Genomic DNA, 20818 nt, shown 5'->3' with positions numbered 1-20818 from the left:
CCAGATTTTTTACCTTCTGACCATTTCGTTGTCTGTAGCACTGTATGAAACCAATCGAACATCTATAACAATCGTGCTCACCATTCGGTAATTTGCACATAACTGCTGAACTGCTGCTTTTATCTGCGCGTGTAGCACAGTAGTATCGTCACCATCCTCCCCACACCGGGTGGACAAGGCCCGGGTTCGAATCCCGTCGATGACGCAATGAACTTTAGTGGACTTTTTCACTCTGTGACTGAGTTAGTCGGTCTCAGGCGTAGATAGCAAGGTTTGCTTACCCCCAGGATCTGGGGTTTTTTCAACCAACAAACAGGCAAATCGACCAGAGCACACACGCAATTTGCAGACAAAATAAATATATGATGTAATCATTTACAGGGGGACCTAATATCATAATTTTTTTTTTTTATCACAGTTATGTTCTGTTGGTTCTGTCTTTATCAGAGAGACTGCTGCCAGTTCTGACACCTGTCTCTCGAGGTCATGAAACCAGAAATAGTATAACCCCTTTTGTGACACAGGCCCCAGCTTTTAACTTTATTATTTGAAAAATAATAAATTATGCTTTTAATGACAGTCAGTCATTCAAAAAAAGAAAGTGAATGACGGACCATTAAAAAAAAAAAATTAGAAAGTGCATGACAGTTCCTCATGTGTTTGGATGTATAACGTGTACCCCAGTGCAAAGGGCAAAATACCTCCACCCCGTATATGCATGTGTCCACATGTAGATGTAAAGGTTAAAAAAAGCAACATGTAACATTTGTGTTATTTTAAGTGTGCAGAATTTTTTGTCGATTATCAAAAAGTAGTTTAATTACTTAAATGTCACATTATGGTCTTGACCGGGCCTCTTGAAGAATTACGAGAAGAGTACTGTAGCCCTCTTATCTCTCCTCTTCTCGTCGGGCCTGGAGATAACTCCAGAGATAAATATCACATGGGTGATATTTATCTTTGGAGTTATTTTAAATCAGATGACATTGTAGGATATGACAGTAATTTGCCACACACCTCAGGGTTTTCATCCAGTAAATTCCAACAGAAGTAACACCTACAGAATTCAATGTTACCAACCAAATCTCTAAACCTTTGATGATGTTGTCGGTACTAAAAATTTGAAGCTTGCGCAAATTGCAAAGAAAAGAAATAATATAATGAATAAAAAAATCATCCTGTATTTTCCATACTAATACAGAGTGCCAGTGAGCCGGGAATTTTCTAACCATCACTTTTTATTTTACAGTATAACACTTTTCATAACTCTGGCGACTGTTTAAAATTTTTAATAGACAATTGGATTCAGTGAACAACCCTTACCAACATCTAGTCCAGTCGCTAAATCGATTTTATTGAATTAAACTATTACTTTTAGCATTGACCCATTGTCAGTGAATCTTGCTGCTGACTTAAGCCTTGTTTACATGGATTAAGTGGACAAGAAAGTCACTGGACCGAGCTGCTAACTATACGTAAAAAAGACAGTAGTAATTCCAACGAATATTCACAGGCAGTCTGTGTATTCATATTAGTTAATGCAAGTGGATGAGAGTTTTGGATATTATCCATTTAAAAAAAAAACATAATTACAAATGTTTTTGCATTGTGATATGATGAATTTTGGGACACGAGCAGTATTTGAAAAGTTCGTGGACTGTATGTATATGAAGGTTTATTTTAGGAGTCTTGTAACTTTAGTTCCCTTTGCAGTCAATACACTTTTGCCACCGATATTACAAAACACTATTACAAAGCGTTGATTCTAGCTGTGAAGAAAGGTTTCTCGTGGGTCTCCAGAATACAACCACTGCAGCAATGACGTCACTGTCAGTGGGAAAATGAATCACAAGTTTATCATCCAAATATTTTTCCAGATTAGGAAAGAAGTGAAAGACCGATGATCTAGATCTGATCAATATGGAGCATAATCCAAGATTTCAAAGTGGCACTTAAGCACTGTGGATCACAAGTCTATCGTATCCATGGCAATGATAGCCTTGTGAACAGGCACACTGCCCTGGTAGAACAAGAATCCTTTGTTGTTTTCTTTGGCGTTTGTGTTTGACATTTTTATGCAAACCCCACACAAGGTCCGCGTAATATAACCCTATGAGTGTTTGACCCTTCTGAAGGTAATCCACTAGGAACATTCCAACAGCATCCCAAAAAAAAAAATCTTGGTCCACCAAGATTTTTTTTTGGGATGCTGAACCTTACCAACAGAAGGGATCGACTTGGCTTTCTTCGGAGAAGAAAAAGAGCTGTGTTTCCACACCTTCGACTGCTCCTTTGTCACTGCCTGAAAGTGATGGACCCACGTCTCATCCACAGACCCTATAAAGAAATTTGTTGAATCCGCTTGAAAACGATGCAAATGTGCACTTTACAACTCTTGTGCCTTGTGCGTTTTTGTTCTTCTGTCAACAACTTGGGGAACCATCGTGCTGACACCGTTTTCATTGCCAGAACTTGTTATTACGTGGTACACGCATTCAGATGAGATGTCCAAGACGCTGGCAATGAACTGAACTGTCACTTGTCGATCACTCATCACCAGATCGTGCACACTGTCAACAACTTCTGGATGCTGCAAATCTTCCACAGCATTGCTCGCCATCCTTTTAAATTCTGCTGCCCACTTCTAAACTACGGAATAGGAAGGGGGTATCCTCTCCCAATGTTCTAATCATATCCTTATGAATTGCCTTTAGTGTTTGTCCCTCCCCAAATATTAGATGACTGCAAGGTTATTGATTTTGTCCATGTTCCCTCATTCACACAATTATGTTGACGTCAGGTCCTGCAATTAAAAAATGATGTTACTGTAACTGCATGAAACTTGGTGGATTACTATTTGAAGTGTTATACATTAAGTAAAGAAACTTTTAACACTGTACCACTACCCTTTCTTCGGAAAAGAACTTTTCAAAAGCACCTTGTTTTTTCATAGCCAAATAGTCACATTGAGTGTAGCAGCACACTCTTTGAGTGGACCAAGATTCAAGCCGGCGTGACTGCTAAATACAGTTAATGATTTTATTTATTGATATATAATTAATGTAAACTCCTCTGACCTAGTGATCATGCCAGCGTATAAACGAAAAAAAAATCTGGAATAAAAAATGGAGATATGCAATATGTGTGGAGAATCTGCTTTGCTTCTTAAAGAACTGTATTCAGATCCATTAGAATTTTAAAAAAATGTGCTTAAGGAGGTATCTCTCAATGCTGTACCACAGTGGTTTTCAACCTTTTTTTAATAACGACACCCCTAAGTAATTTTTTTTTTATTTTGTGGCACCCCTACTCAATTTTCTACCAGTTAGATCCGATTCTCTCTCTCTGTATATATATATCTATCTATCTATAGATAAAAACAGTTTTCCTCCTAGTGATATTTATTCGAGCTAATGGGAGAAGAGGGCGAGGCAATTACGTCACTACAAATGCACTAATTATTGACAACTGCCTCCATAACGTTCACCAACCTCGTGTACGTGATTCTCTGTCTAACATTTGATGTTCCATTGTAACGTTTTTTGTATATTAATGAATATTCCATATTTGTAAATACTGTGGTTTCGTATTTTGTAAATTTTTAAATATTTGTATAGTTTGTAAAAATTTCAGTTAAATATTTTAGTCCTGCTCTTTCGGATGCAACAATATTCCCCATGTATTATGGAATCCGAAGCAAAAGGCATTTTCCTAAGTAACTTATGTAAACGCAGGTAAATAATTACATAGTGATATTGGCTGAAGTCCAGGATAGTATACACCGGCAGGTAGTTCGATGAAAGTGAGGAAGATGGCTATAATTGACAAGTGAAGGCACTTCCCTTTTCTTTCCTTTGTGTCATCGAGGAGGGGGGGCTTAACTTAGGTAGGGTGTTTATCACTCCATCCTCCTGTTTTAAAATGGGAAAACAAGTTCCCGATTTAAAAATGCTGGCAAATGTGGGGAAAAACACTCTAGGCATAAAAACACCCTAGGAGGACAGTGGGTAGGGAAAGCACTGGCATATGTCAATCACTGCTTTGTTCCTGTCCATTTGTCGAAATATGGGAATCACAACTTGTCAATCACTGCTTTCCCACTGTTTTGCTTGCTGCCATATTGGAGGATGTACACCATTCTGGAGTTCATCGTGTGATATTTATTCGACCTTGAGAATGCCGCGTACTACAAATGCACAAGTAAATAATTACATAGGTCATTTCCTGATTAGATATCGACCAGTGAGTTTTGACAGGTGTGTCTTTTACGTAGAAAAGATTTTACTTAATCTGTATACCTGTACATTTTACATATAAAAGGGTGCGCGGGGATAGGTGAGCAAAGCGAACAGGGAGCGAAGCCCACTAGTCTAATATTAAAAAAATATGTTATATGCTAGTTATTACAATAATATAACTATAAACAAAATTACAATTCATAATACAAATTATATATATATATATAATAATTTTATTCTTTATATAAAGGTATTAAATAAACATCAATTACAGATCACCACAAAATTAAAAAGATACTGTACACCTTTTTATAATGAAATAAATATATAAAGTAAAAAAAAAAAAAAAAAAGTTTAAGTAACTTAAACCCAAATTACGTGTCACCCCTGGAATGTTGTTGCAGCACCCCGGTTGAAAACCACTGCTGTAATACATTAATGAGGGATGCTTTGCTAGCTAGAATTAAATTAGAAATAACATTGGTACAGAAAAGTTGCAGAACTCGGTAATTTGTAAGTGAATACTAGAAGTGCGTGTGCGATGTTAAATTTAAGTTTGTCTTAAAGGTTGTATAAAAAGTAAATTATTATGCATTTTATGAGAAGTTTATAAATTTTATTTTTAGAAAAATTTTACAATTTTTTAAAACGAAATTAATGACTGTTGCTCTTGGAGTCGTGTAATGCCTCTGCTGGCAGATTTCCCTGAAAACGTTGAGTTTCTATCGCGTTTCTTTCTGGAAAGCTGGAAGAGGAAGCAGCACTCTCGGGTAACGGGCTAAAATAATCAGCTGAATAATTTAAAAGTGGTGTAGGACACGTTTTTTTATGATGATCTCGAAGTCTGCAACGGGTTATAACTTTTTGAATCTGCTCTTGGGCTACTACGAATTCTTCAGTTGAAAGTTGCTTTAACTGCATTGCAATATGTTTACCAAAAATTTCATATTCATCATCATTTTGCAGCTGATTAATAGTTTTGTTAAGCTCCTTGGATTCTGTGACCACTGCAGTGACTTGCTTTAATCGTGACTTCTTAACTTTGGGTCTATAGTTTGAAGTATCTTTATTGGGGATCTCTACATTCTGGGCAGCATCATCGTGCAATTTTTCATCTTGCTCGGTGAGTCCCTGAATGTTTTTATGAGTGCCCATCTGCGTAGATTCATCCTGTGCTGAATTTACCTTAAAAAAATTAATTAATTAATACCATTCATAGCGTTACATATTTGATTCTGTTATTAGCTATTTTTCAAATTTATTGCAATGTTTCCGTGGGGAAACAGAACGGAAAGGGAGGGCTATGGAGTAGGAACTGGACTTAATTTAATAATCGAATGATTGCAATAATCGATTATGAAGTAAAAAAAAAATTAAAAACAAATGCCGACAATATTATCAGAACTAAAGATTAAGTTTGGAACTGCCTTATACCACACGGCTAACCTCTCTCTTTCTCACACTCGCACGCACGCACACTCACACACACTTCCAATTATACCTTTCCATTCAGTTATACAAATACCATAATCGATTATGCCCATCACTACGTAAAACACCCCAACAACAAAATATATACAAAGAAACAGAATTCATTCATATATAGATTTTTGAGAGGAAGAGAAATTGTAAAATCCAATTTGTTCTTGACATTGGATTTTCAAATGTTGAAAATTTGGTGTCGATCTGACTTTTCATTCTCTAGTAATGGTCAAACATCTGAAACTAATACAGATTTCTGTAGGGTAGAGGAAAACTAGGAGGGCTGTCGTGTCCGAATTTATCCTAAAATTTTCCCAGAGACTAACAGCATATACCGTGAAAACTGCGTGTTGATTCGACTTTCATTTTGTGGAGTAATGTCGAAACATCCGAAATATACGTACTTCCATTATGTCGGAAATAACTCAAAATTTTACAGAAAAAAAAAAAGAAAAAGGAATTTCTATTGGTTCAATTTTAATGAAATTTAGAATCACTCGACAATTCTTTCTAAAGAAACCAAACATAAAATTTTACGAAAATCAGTCTATTGAAAATCGACTTTCTATATGCTGGCAGACGGACGGACGGACGGACACATGAAGACGATGATCGTTCTACTGAGAACATTCCTAAAAATAATCTTTAACAGTTAATTTTGTTAACGAAGGGGCGTACCTTGACAAGATACGATGGCACAGTTTAATAGGTTTACATTAAAACCTGTAATAATTAGAATTTTGTATAAAAAAAAAAAAAAAAAAAAATTGTTTATTCACTAATAAATAAGCACTTACCAAATTGCTCCGAGTTGATCTTTTTGTATGCATGCTTTTCATTGAGTGCATTTTATCAAACCATTTCAGTCTCGGCACGTATACATCCCCCATACTAGCCCCAGACTTTTTACTTTGCTCGATTTTGTGAAGTTCCTGGGAGTAAGTCGATCGCAAATTTTTTATTTTCTGTTTTGCCTCTACAACTCCAAATCCAATTATTGCCATTTGCTGAACAATGTTTAATAAAGCTGCTTCCCGAGTTTTTTTGTTTCGGTACTGTAAAATGTCTACATTCCATAAACATTCGTGTGCCATATATAATTCCACGAACTTCACAGTAGTGTCTTCGAGCCACTTCGACATTTTTTTCAACATCGAAAAAATAACCAGTCACAAGCACTGGAATTATAAATGCTACTAGACTATATTTCACGTGTGTTTAGTAGAAGCGTGAGAAAATCGTGCGATCATGGTGGGGAGGGGGTTAGGAAGAGGCAAGTAGCAGAGTGGACAGAACGCCCTCCTTCACTACGCCCTACTTCACTCTACTTGCTACTAGACGGTTCTGAAACGTAGGTTACGTTGAGCCAGTTACTGAAGCAAGTAGCTCGTTCCAGTGACTCGCCTCTCAACTAAACCCGGGTAAACAAAGCTTTAAAGTTAGATAAACACCAACAGCAGAATTCGTAATTACACCTACCTACAACAACAACAAAATATAAGATTGATATGGGAAATCCTCCTGTAATAATTAACACCAACCATGGACGTCACGTAACAAATTTTCAACAAAAGCTACAACAGCGCCACCAATGTGTATTAAAAAAGTCGCTGTGAGCAGAAGATCACTTCGTTTTACAGAAATTTTCTTCCAGCACTGGAAATTATTAAAAAGAATTATCGTGTGTATACATAATTTTGTTTGCCCTTTTTCTAATATATATAAGTGTGAAAAATATTTTTCATTTTCAGCCCTTTCACTTATTTTCAAGAGGTATTTGGCCTAATAATGCCTGATATATTTTTCACGGCCTATACAACTAAATTATATAACGATAGCGTCACTTGAGCTAAGCTTTTACTTTCGAATTCAAACACCCCAGGGGTGCGCTCGCCGTAATACTACACCACAGTGACATCACCCGTTCTCCTGAGCGGACAAGAATGTTGATCGAACGCAAAGGTCCGAAGAACGGTGAATTGTTATATGAGTAGAAATTACCAGAACAAGGCACAGCAGGTCTTGCATAACAAGACCTTTATAAAGATATTAATTGTCACTACGACGCCGTGCATGGTACAGTATCCATTTAATTCTTCCCCCCCCCACATAGTTGACTCGTGAGAATAAGACAATTCTTAGGGAGCGCAGTTGAGGGGATGCGGAGGTATATATTGGAAAAGGGGAAGAAAGACACAGAGACACAGTTATCTTTGTGCAAGACATGACTGAAGAAAGAGTAGTGATACGGTTGGCCGATTTTTTACGATTGTGTAAAGAAGATGTAAATTAATAATTACGAGGGAAAAGATGAGAAAAGAACTATATTGATGTCTGGAACAGATTCCCCCCCCCAGAGGCGTTGCAGAATATTTTCGGGTAAGACAACCCTTATTGTTTAATAACAAACTGTATTAAATCACCCAAAAGCCAACCTATTACCTGCATACGTTTTAATGCATTTATAAGACACCTTTCCTCACATAAATATACCCCGACAACTGTATTATTTTCTTAGTATTTAACTTTAATAATAATGCGACTTATTAATTTAATTGTCAATTACTAATTATACTATTAAGATAATATAATTACCTGTCTCATATTTCGAACAGTGGTATGTTAAGACAAACACTAATCACATTGTACTTGCTAAGGAATTAGTGGAAAAAACCATATGAAGAATATTACAACATTGTAATATAGCTAACAGCAAGATAATGCTTGCATTCAATTAATTTGTCTAACAATTAAATACCAATTAATCTGCTTTATTTACCAGTTATATTGTACTCATTTGTATACATATATGTTAAATAAACCTGTTTTGTTTGTTAAAATTATGTCGTGATCATTCTTTTTCAATACATGCAAATCACTAACTATCATTTTTTTAAAGAATCATTTATGGCGGCATTTCGAACCAGCCCTTAGCTAAGAGTTGTTTCGGGATGAAAAACACAACGCAATTCTGTCGCTGCGAGTACGCTCACTGTGACATGTTGAGTGAGACTTGAGGGCGCAGGATTTTGTCCTAATGTGAACCACTAGATAGATCATTCGAAACCCAGGCTTTTCTGGAATTCACATGATATTGTGCTGACTTGCTATAGCGAGGATTCACGAGTATATTGATAGGCAAGAGCATAATATGACGGAAAAGCTTGTGGAACACTGGTTGCTAATCGTGACCAGGATGAAATGTGCTTTTGCGGGATGAAAAACCTCTTTTTTTATATATGAAAGCTTGTGAGTTATGAGGATTACTGTAAACTGAAGAGCAAAGCACAACAAGAGTAACTAGTGAATAGAAGACAAATAAGGGATTAATGTGGTAATAGAATAAAAGGGAAACGTCTAACACTAGTGATTTTGTGTGTATACAGAGAATGGTTAGAGACATTTTATTATTATTTTTTTTCTTTTTCAGCAATACAAATAACATAGTCCTCAAGTACATACACAGTAGTAATACATACAACTAGAAGCAACTAGAAGTAGTTAATTGATTTGTCAAAACAAATAATAATAATAAATTACAAAAAAAAAAAAACTATAGTTGCTATATGTGTTAGAAACTCATTTTGATTTTAGCATTGCTCAGTACTAACTGTTTAGTTCTGTTTCAGCTACGTAAAGGTAAGTACACTATTTTGGAGGGACCTTTCCACCCCAAATTTTACTCAAATATTAATAGAGTCGTCTAATTTAACATAGACACTTATAAATCCAACATGGAAGAACAAATCCCACAAACTTCAACCGACCTTTCTGCCCCATTGTTTGATACGCAACAAACACAATCCCCTCCCGGATCTGACAGACTGCGTGTGGCTAATATCGCAGGTTTTCTTGGCCTTGTGCCTACTTTTTTTGGTACAGATGAAGGTCCATCTGCCCAATATTTTTTTGAAACTTTAGAAAGCGTAGGGGAACTAGCATATTGGCGTGATTCCGAACTCATCTCGATTTGTCGAGCGAAATTTCGTTCTTTGGCCGCGGAATTTCTAGCACAATCCATTGAATTACGTAAGGAAAAAAATTATAACGTGTTCAAAAATGCTTTCTTGGCTCACTTTGAAAAAACGGAACCTATAGTCACTTGTTTAAGTGAATTCGCTAATACTGTGCAAAAACCTGACGAAAATGTCGCCAGCTTTGGAGCCCGAATTCAAAACCTGGCAAGAAAGGCGTTTAAAATACAAAATGAAACCCCTGAAGCAAATTCGATTTTAGATCAGGCAATGTTAGCCCAATTTCTTAGGGGTGTTTCAAATAAAATTAAAAGGATAGTCTTGTCACAAAACCCCCTCACTTTCCATCAGGCAATTGTTATTTCGAAACGAGAGGAAACGAATGAACTTCTTACAGAAACGAAACACAAACCAGTTAATGCCATATATTGTCAATCTAATAATGAAGCAGTCAGTAGCCAGCAGGAAAATTATTTTGAAAAATTTATTAAACCTTTACAAGATGAAATACTGGACTTAAAACAATCACTTAAAGCATTAGCTGTAAGTAACGCGACTTGTAATAATTTACAAACGCCAATTTACGAAACGGAACGATGTCAAAATTTTGATACTGCGGCTTATCCATATTTTTCACCCTACAATAATAGAGCGTAAAGTTATACGTGTTCGCGGTCTGACGAACGAAGAGACGCTATGCCCTCAGGCGTCAGTAGCAATGAACTCGCCAGAAGTGAGAGACGCGTTCCTGCTCCGTGCTATGCTGGGAAGCATGTATACTGTAACCCTACATACGAAGCAAGACAGGCAGTAAGACGCTATGCCGCTTGCCGTCGTCCGAGCAGCTCCCGACCGACGCCAACTTATTCTAACCGTCCGTGCCCGAGTCGCGGAGCGCGCGAATACACTGAGTTACCAAAATATCGGACGCCTTATGTTAATACACAAAGTTGCAATTTTAATGGAAATGGGGTTAAAAATGCAAATAAAATGTATTATAATAATCGAAATAGGACAGTTCTGAACTCTTACACAGGGGCAACAAAAGAAATACCTAGAAATAAGTTTAATCAGGTACAAACTCACCCTAAAGCGATTTTTGGTAGGCAAATTAACCAGGTAGATAATGTAAGTTACAGACAAGGTAGAGATAGTTATTTCTGACATAAACGGATGTCTGAAGGAAATAGAAGGGACTATCAGCGTCATAGAAATGTGTTACCAGGTCAAAATTATTATAGAGGAGCTAAATCGTATGCCAACCACAAAAATGTGCAACATGGAGTTTATATTTTAGATAACGATTCTCAATTGCCGTTGATCATGGGATCAGTTCAAAATGTTGAGGCTAAATTTTTGGTAGATTCAGGCGCTAGCGTAACTTTAATTAATACAGACTTATTTAATAAAATTAAACATGATAAGTCTCTAAATCCAAGAACTCCAAACTTGACGGTAACGGGTGTATCTGGTTATGTAGTACCGATCCATACTGAAATTACAGTAAACATTAAACTGGATAATGCAAGTTTTCAAGATAATGTTTTGGTAGCTAATGGAAATTTCACCGGACAATATAATGTTATATTAGGATTGAATGTTTTGAGACGTTTTTCATTCATAATTGACTTAGGTAAAAAAATGGTTCGCTCAATCCCATTGAATATTTGTTTAAGAGAAGTAGGTGTTAGGGAACAAATTATGAGTTCTAAACCCGTGGTAGCAAAACTCACATGTAAACATGTACTACCAGGATCGTCCGAAAGGGTTTTGACAGCCTATTGTAACCAGCTTGCTGTTTCCACAGAACAACTGGTGTTAACAGAGCCTAATTATAACCTTGGTCGTGAGGACTTAGCTGTCCGTTGTTCAGTGGACAAAGTACAGGCCGATGGATTAGTATCAGTCCTGGTGGCAAACTTGTCAACTGAGCCTTTATATCTTCCAAAGGGGATGGGTATTGCTAGTTTGGAAAGGGTTGAAATTAATCCAGTTACTTTTGCAGGTAAGGAAGTAGAAGACAATAAGACATCTCCTGTGACTTTAAGTGATTTTAATCTTGATCATTTGACTGGCGATCAGAAACATGAACTATCAGACTTGTTGTATGAATATAGAGACATTTTTGCCAAGTGTCCAGCTCAGCTAGGAAATTCAAAGGTATATAAACATAGAATTAAATTGACGGACAGCATACCGGTTAAGCAGACAGCTTATAGAGTTCCTTTCTTGTTGAAAGATGAAGTCCGGAAGCAGGTAAACGATCTTTTGGAATCAAATATTATCGAACCCAGCAATTCACCTTACTCTGCCCCGATAGTTTTAGTAAAGAAGAAGGATGGCACATATCGGCTCTGCATAGATTTTCGCAAGCTGAATGCTAAGACTGTTTCGGATTCGTACCCAATCCCGGATTTAAATGAAATTCTTCAGCTTCTAGGGAAAGCGCGCTACTTTACTTCGCTTGATATGCAGAGCGGATTCCACCAAATTGAAGTTCACCCCGCTGATCGTCACAAAACTGCCTTCACCACTGGTGAATCCTTATATCAGTTCCGAAAAATGGCGTTCGGATTAAAGAATGCGCCATGTTCGTTTGTGCGAGCAATGACCTTGACCTTACAAAATTTGCATAAAGACTCCATTTTTGCTTACATGGACGATTTGATTGTCGCCTCATCCGACTTCGATTCACATCTCCTGAAATTGCGAAAAGTCTTTCAGCGTCTCAGAGAATATGATCTGAAATTGAAACCTAAGAAGTGTGAGTTTCTGAAGGAGCAATTGAAATATTTAGGTCATTTAGTCAGCGGTGACGGTATTCGTCCGGATCCGGCCAACGTCGCGGCAATCCGAGATTGCAAAATTCCGAGGACTATCAAACAAGTCCGATCGTTTCTGGGAATGGCGGGATTTTATAGGAAATTTATTCCAGATTATGCTGAAATCACCCGTCCGTTGACCCAGCTGACCAAAAAGGAAACGCCATTTGTTTGGGATTGCTCTACGCAGCAGGCTTTTGACCAGTTGAAAACTATTTTGACCACTCCTCCATTATTGGTTTACCCTGATTTCACTAAATCTTTCGTTCTTTCGGCTGATGCCTCGTCCTATGCAATTGCCGCATGTTTAGAATCGCAAGTAGATGAAAATTCAAGACAACCAGTTGCCTATGCTTCGAGATTATTGAAGAAATCCGAAGTAAATTATAGTACAACAGAAAAGGAAGCATTGGCTATTATCTTTGCAGTTATGCAATTTAGACCTTTTCTAGTGGGCAATCACTTTACGCTCATAACGGACCACCAACCATTGAGCTTTCTGCTCAATTTGAAAAATCCTTCGCCCCGCTTAGCGAGATGGAGCATGCTGTTACAAGAGTATGACTATAAAATTGTGTATCGTCCGGGTAAAGTGCATTCAAATGCAGATTTCCTCTCGCGACCTGTGTTAGAAGCAGAGGAAAAACCAAAAGGGTCAAAGGTAACAAGAACAACTGAGTTAGTCGCTCCCATATCGGCTGATGTAACCATAGAATCATTGGTGATGCCCCAGCAACAAACCAGAAATTTAATTAAAACCCTGCAAAGAGAAGATCCAGTTTTACAAAAGTTAATTGAACAATTGGAAGGAATACCCCAGGCATCAGCAAAAAATCCCAGATTCCTTCTATTTATCGAAAGAGGGAATACTATATCATTACACTTTATCTGACCCTGGAGCGACAAGAGAAGAGCCAACAGAACAATTAGTGGTCCCCGTTGGCCTAAAGACAGAAGTATTGAAAGCATCCCACGAGAACGCTCTTTCTGGCGGCCATCTTGGGCTACAGAAGACATTAGAGAAGGTAAAAAAGAATTTTTTCTGGATTGGGATTTACAGCGACATTAAGAATTATATTGAGTCATGTCCATCGTGTTTGGAACGAAAAGGATACAATCCGAAAGCTAAAGCAGCTCTGATGAGAGTTCCCAGTGAAAATTCACCTTGGGTGCGAGTATCATTAGATATCCTAGGACCACTTCCTATGTCCTTGAGAGGACACAAATATTTATTGTTAGCAGTGGATAATTTCACGCGTTATGTTGAAGCAATTCCACTCAAAACTCAGAAGGCAGATGAAGTAGCCACAGCATTTATAAACAATGTGATAGCGAGACATGGAATTCCTAAATACATACTCACCGATCAAGGTACAAATTTCATGTCCTCATTATTGCGACAAGTGTGTGAGAAGTTGAGCATTCATCAACTACATACATCTAGCTTCCATGCACAAGCAAACGGAAAAGTCGAACGTATAAATCGTACCTTAGCGAACATATTATCCCATGTCATAAATCAGACTCAGACTGACTGGGACGAAATGATTCCATTGGCTGTAGCTGTATATCATGCTGCAACTCACAGTTCTACTCAAGAAACACCCAACTTTTTAATCTATGGCAGAGATTTAGTGTTACCTTCAGATTTATGGCATGCAAAATTAAGGCCAAGTTACGCATCCTTAGAGAACTATTCAGAAGAAATGTGTGCACGACTCCGTAGAGCTTATGAAATGGTCTCTGAACATGTAGAAGAAGCAGTGCAGAAACAAGAACAGCGTAGAGCAGCAGTAGCTGTGGATAAGAATATTCGAGTAGGAAACCTTGTTTACCTTTTTACTCCCAAGGTAAAAGTCGGTGCGACGAAGAAACTGGCTCGATTGAGTACAGGACCTTACAGAGTAATCAGTCAACCTTCATTGGTTAACTATGAAATACAGAATATAAATAAGCCAAAGGACAAGCAGATTGTACATGTTGATAGATTGACAAAGGTAGTAAATAGAAAAGTGTTTCCTGAACTTAGAGTAGAAGAGTCAGAAGAATCAGAAGATGGTGAAATACAAGATCAATCTGGTACAGAGACAGTGCCAAAAGTGCCAAAAGAAACATGGATCTTTGATGACCCCATAATAGAAGAATGTGATTTAATCCCACCCATAGACCCCCAACCTGTGTATTTTCAGCCAACCAGAACGGCACCTATTTCAGAACCTTTGACGACATCTTCAAATGAGAACCAAAATAGGCCGTCAGTGAGAAAACAGTCTGAAGAGACAGTTGAATCTACCCATAGGCCAGCACAGACACATGACTATAATTTGCGCAGTCGTAGTCGTGTAACTCACACACCATATGTGGTAACCCTCAATCCACCGTCACAAAATGAAGTGAGAATTCACGAATCAGCTTCTGACAGTAGAGTAGGAACAGAACATGGAAGCTCCTCTCATGAAACAGAGATGCAGAGAGGCGAATCTTCTGATCAAAATACAGAAGAACATGGAAGTGCAGATCACGCTGATCAACCCAGTGGATTAGATAGGACTATTCAGTGGATGTTGGGAAGTCCACTTACCGCGAGGTTAAATACACCAAATGATGACAGAGGCCTTGATTTGGCAGGTCTTATAAGAGATGCGTGGAGAGATTAAAACTATAAAGAAGCAAAATTGAAATTTGTGAGAAAGAGAAAACAGTATGAGGAAAAGTCTGTTATTGTGTTTCCTCCATCTTTAAAGAAAAGAAGTCAGTTCTTGGAAAGGAAAAGTTATACAAGAATGATGATTCCAGTATTATGCTAAAGTGATGCATAGTGTCATGAGATGAATATTGCCTTCGGTTGAAGATGATTTGATTATAAGCTAAGAGATACATTAAATGAAGTTTCTGATTAATTAGAGTATCAGACCCATGAAGTTTTTACTTATAAAGGGAACAGAAAGGTTAGTTCTCATCAAACTCTATCATTGTGTTTATCAGCAGTTATGTTAGGGATGATGTATAGTGAGCACAGAGAATTAAAGGATACAGGTAGAGAACATGTTCAAATTTTACCATTGAGAGAATATTTTCTTTTGGAACCTATATTATCACCCTCTTCCCACAAAAGATGTTGCAATTATAGGCCAATAGAGAGGAAGGTTGCAGTTGGGACTAGGGCCTTATGTGCGCACACCCTGGTTTCTTTTGTTTTCTCTCTCTCTCATTGCATGGAAAAAAAATTGCAGTCCAAGTGAAATGATCCTGAGAAAAATATATATATTTTTTTTTGTTTGTTGGTGTTTTCTTTTGAAGATCTAATGAAATGAGTGGCCTGTGGACGGCTGGTTCCGCCCAGTCACTGCTTGTTTTGTCGTTCCTCCGAAGAGAAGAGTAGAGTGTATTAAATAGTAACACCTGTATTTCTAGATGAAGATAAGAGGATCTTTCCTGGTACCATTCTTAAAAGAATACTCAGCCTCATTCTGAGTTAAAGTTTTGAAACAATATAAATCAGAGTTGTAGTTTCATAAATAATTATTTTTTTTTTGAAAAGGAGTATATCCACTAATTACAGTTGTATCACATATGACGTTAGAAGAGTAAATGATATTGTATTAAAGTAAAGAGAGTTTGGATGGAATGCATATTTAGACAATTTCAACTGGAATAATGAAAAGAAAACAGAAATCAAACTGTTGAAGTATCAATCTTGTGCTCTTGCCTCTGATAATCCAAACAGCTGATAATTAAAACAGTGTGCTGAAAATTTTCATTTAGAGGATGGTTTCCAATTCCTTTTTATGGGAATCTTGTTAATCTGTCATGAGTGACTTGTGTGTTTCTGTTTTGGAAAATAAAGAGAAAAATCCATTTTTTTTGAAAAGAAATGAAAGGAAATAAGGAGGTGACAGTTTTGGAAGGTGAACAAGTACAAGAAGAGTGAGGGAAAGTGTATAAATGAAGGGTAAAGGGCATGAGACCTCACCCCTCTCCTACAAGTCAAAACAAACAGTGAAAAGATGAATTAAGGTTGTGAACCTAACAGTTAAACGAATTGAACAGAAAGAAGAAAGAAAGTATAAATGAGATCCACTTAACATTTTACCCTCTTCTTGCTCAGTTGCTTAGAGGATATTTTTTTAGGATGTCTCGGTTTTATGTGCATGATGGTTGTCCTTCCTCTGAAGGCATGCAAAAAGTTCTATTATTCAGAACTGTAGTGAACATTTAGTCTTTCTCATGCTCTGACATGGTGTTCCAGTTAATAGTGAAGGACTATCTCCATGAAATCACTCAAGGAATATGATGCAGTCTTCACAGCTGACAAGTGTACTCAGTGGCCTTAAACTTTAAGGATTTGTGGACCCAAGAACTCTCTCTATGTCTGGAGAGTTAGTGAGATATTCTCCACAGATGATGGTTGCACCATCAGAAGGTGCTGAACAGTTAAACTATACAATTGGTCAGTTGATATAACTGCCTAAATTTTTACAGTTTTTTAATTGGTAGTCATAACTTTGCAAGAATAAGTTAGTACTTGTAGCCATATTTATTCAATGTATTCTTTGATTTTTTGTTCTTATTGCAAATTCTGTATATTAGTTGCAGGAATTTAATTATATTTGAGGATTTATATTATATAATCACTTAGTGTTTGATGTTTGCTATATTTTCCTTTAAAAAAAAAAAAATAAATAAAATAGAATAAGTAAAAAAATGTTCACATGTTAGAAGAATATTTTTTTTTGCTGTTTGCTTGATATATTTTAAATACATTCATTATAAAAGGATGTCATAAGTATTGAATATTTGTGTAGTCTCAGTTGTTAATTGTCATAATGAATAGTATATCTAGTGTCATATTATACTAATTATGTTAACAAGAATAGATACTGATTCTTTGATGTTTTTGTTGCATGTAATACTATTGTGTGGAGCAATGGTGATATAAAGGAAATGTTACCAAAGAATTCTTTGAGAAGAAGTTCCAGTATTTTTCCCTGACCAACAATGAACAATCCTATCAGTATTCCAGTGCTTCAAACGTCCAGTTCAGACGTTTGTGTAGAGAACATTCAGTGCAACATACTACAACAATTTGTGTTAATACAAAAATAAACATTGCTACAATATAGACATTGCATATATGATAAACACCTCTTGTGAAAATTTACTTGCTAATAGGGGATTTTGTTTAAGGTCTGCAGACCAAGTTGTTGGCTCATCCAAGGTAGGATTAGAGGACTCAGAAGATTTTGAAAAGTGTATGTAGACACATTATTTCTTTTTGTTTGGGGTACCATTTATCATAGTGGAGAACAATCCGAATTCTGTAAGAGGAAAGATGTCTGTCACTTCATTTTTTTTTTTTTTACACCGGTAGAATTCATGTTACACGTTTTTTTAAAAAAAAAAAAAAAAAAAACTTGAGAAATTTTGAGCTTGTGAAATTCTCGGCGCTCAGAATTTCTTATCCGTAGGGGGAAGGTGTGTGAAAAATATTTTTCATTTTCAGCCCTTTCACTTATTTTCAAGAGGTATTTGGCCTAATAATGCCTGATATATTTTTCACGGCCTATACAACTAAATTATATAACGATAGCGTCACTTGAGCTAAGCTTTTACTTTCGAATTCAAACACCCCAGGGGTGCGCTCGCCGTAATACTACACCACAGTGACGTCACCCGTTCTCCTGAGCGGACAAGAATGTTGATCGAACGCAAAGGTCCGAAGAACGGTGAATTGTTATATGAGTAGAAATTACCAGAACAAGGCACAGCAGGTCTTGCATAACAAGACCTTTATAAAGATATTAATTGTCACTACGACGCCGTGCATGGTACAGTATCCATTTAATTCTTCCCCCCCCCCACATAGTTGACTCGTGAGAATAAGACAATTCTTAGGGAGCGCAGTTGAGGGGATGCGGAGGTATATATTGGAAAAGGGGAAGAAAGACACAGAGACACAGTTATCTTTGTGCAAGACATGACTGAAGAAAGAGTAGTGATACGGTTGGCCGATTTTTTACGATTGTGTAAAGAAGATGTAAATTAATAATTACGAGGGAAAAGATGAGAAAAGAACTATATTGATGTCTGGAACAGATTCCCCCCCCCAGAGGCGTTGCAGAATATTTTCGGGTAAGACAACCCTTATTGTTTAATAACAAACTGTATTAAATCACCCAAAAGCCAACCTATTACCTGCATACGTTTTAATGCATTTATAAGACACCTTTCCTCACATAAATATACCCCGACAACTGTATTATTTTCTTAGTATTTAACTTTAATAATAATGCGACTTATTAATTTAATTGTCAATTACTAATTATACTATTAAGATAATATAATTACCTGTCTCATATTTCGAACAGTGGTATGTTAAGACAAACACTAATCACATTGTACTTGCTAAGGAATTAGTGGAAAAAACCATATGAAGAATATTACAACATTGTAATATAGCTAACAGCAAGATAATGCTTGCATTCAATTAATTTGTCTAACAATTAAATACCAATTAATCTGCTTTATTTACCAGTTATATTGTACTCATTTGTATACATATATGTTAAATAAACCTGTTTTGTTTGTTAAAATTATGTCGTGATCATTCTTTTTCAATACATGCAAATCACTAACTATCATTTTTTTAAAGAATCATTTATGGCGGCATTTCGAACCAGCCCTTAGCTAAGAGTTGTTTCGGGATGAAAAACACAACGCAATTCTGTCGCTGCGAGTACGCTCACTGTGACATGTTGAGTGAGACTTGAGGACGCAGGATTTTGTCCTAATGTGAACCACTAGATAGATCATTCGAAACCCAGGCTTTTCTGGAATTCACATGATATTGTGCTGACTTGCTATAGCGAGGATTCACGAGTATATTGATAGGCAAGAGCATAATATGACGGAAAAGCTTGTGGAACATAAGTAATGTATTTTTTTATTTTACTTAAATCCAACTTTACAATCAATAATAAATAAATAAAATGACGATTACGTGTATTACAAAAATAAATAAATACATATTTATATTTTTCCTCTCTCAGAGAGTGTTGTTTTGAAAATACACGGGTATTTTATTTATAAGACATAAATAAATAGAATACGGTACAGTAGGCACAACATTAAACGTTAATTTTGTTTACAGAGGCGGACTGGGTCATAAATTCTTACTGAAGTAAACTTGTATAAGCCTCATGCTAGTGTTTATGGGCATATTAACCTCAGGGGCTCACATCTGGTGAGTATGGGCTTGGCACACCCAGGGTCCTGAGCTGGATATCATCACTCTTCTCTTTCTTGGTGATTCCTCTCTCTCTCTCTCTCTCTCTCTCTCAGGGTAACTCAGAATTTTCTTTTTTTTTTTTTTTTAAGCTAGTGCAGCAAAAGCAGCAGGCTTCCTTGCACCATATGGCTAATAATAATAATATTGTGAGGAAGTGGGAGATTACAAATAACTAGAATAATTATCGATCATTAATTTTTCAATCTTTAATGAATTTTAAATATAAATCATAATTGATTATTTTATAAGAAAACAATTATTTTTTCATTTATTCAACAATACTTAACAACAAAAATAAATGATGACAGCTTCACAACTATAAAAATAAAGCTTATTTTGTTTTAGAAATTATATCTTGGTTTTTGATTTTCATTAGTATGTCTTTTTCTGAATTCATGAGAATAAACGTTTCCAATTTGGTCAGGTTTAATATGTACTTTAGTTTGGAAAATGATTATGACGTGCAACTTGCGTAGTAGACAAAGTTAAAATTATTTTATAAGCTTCAAATAAATTGTATTTATGCAACAACATGTAGCAACAAATTATACAATTTTTACAGGATTTACATTTTGATTCTATGGAAAAATCATCTTGTTCATATTCTTCTTCGACACTCAGATTTTCGTCATCATGTTCACAAATTTCACAGTAACGTACCCTTCTACTATTGACATTTTTAACATAATAATAAAATGTTAAAGTGTGATACGCAAATCTTACATATCACACTTTTAACTTTACGCATCAACTGCTAAATTAATACGAAAATTCAACTTTAATGCAATCAAAAATTTGAATACCATAGAATTAAAAAAGAATAGAAAAAGCGTACTCATTCAAAATTATGGAAAAACGAAAAGTAGAGGGTACGATCATGAATTCTTTGATCACATCATTTAAAACTTCCATTTCTTTTCTTTTTTTTTTTTTTAAGTGAATGTTTCAGAAATATGAACTGCACAGTATCATTCATAATTTTACAAAAATGTTTTTCTGCCGCTGTAAACCAGC

The sequence above is a fragment of the Mastigoproctus giganteus genome, chromosome 9, assembly GCF_048544385.1.
Source record: "Mastigoproctus giganteus isolate SK-2022 chromosome 9, ASM4854438v1, whole genome shotgun sequence".
Classification (NCBI taxonomy): domain Eukaryota; kingdom Metazoa; phylum Arthropoda; class Arachnida; order Uropygi; family Thelyphonidae; genus Mastigoproctus; species Mastigoproctus giganteus.
The sequence above is the reverse complement of the archived record's forward strand: the minus strand, read 5'-3'. Positions refer to the sequence as shown.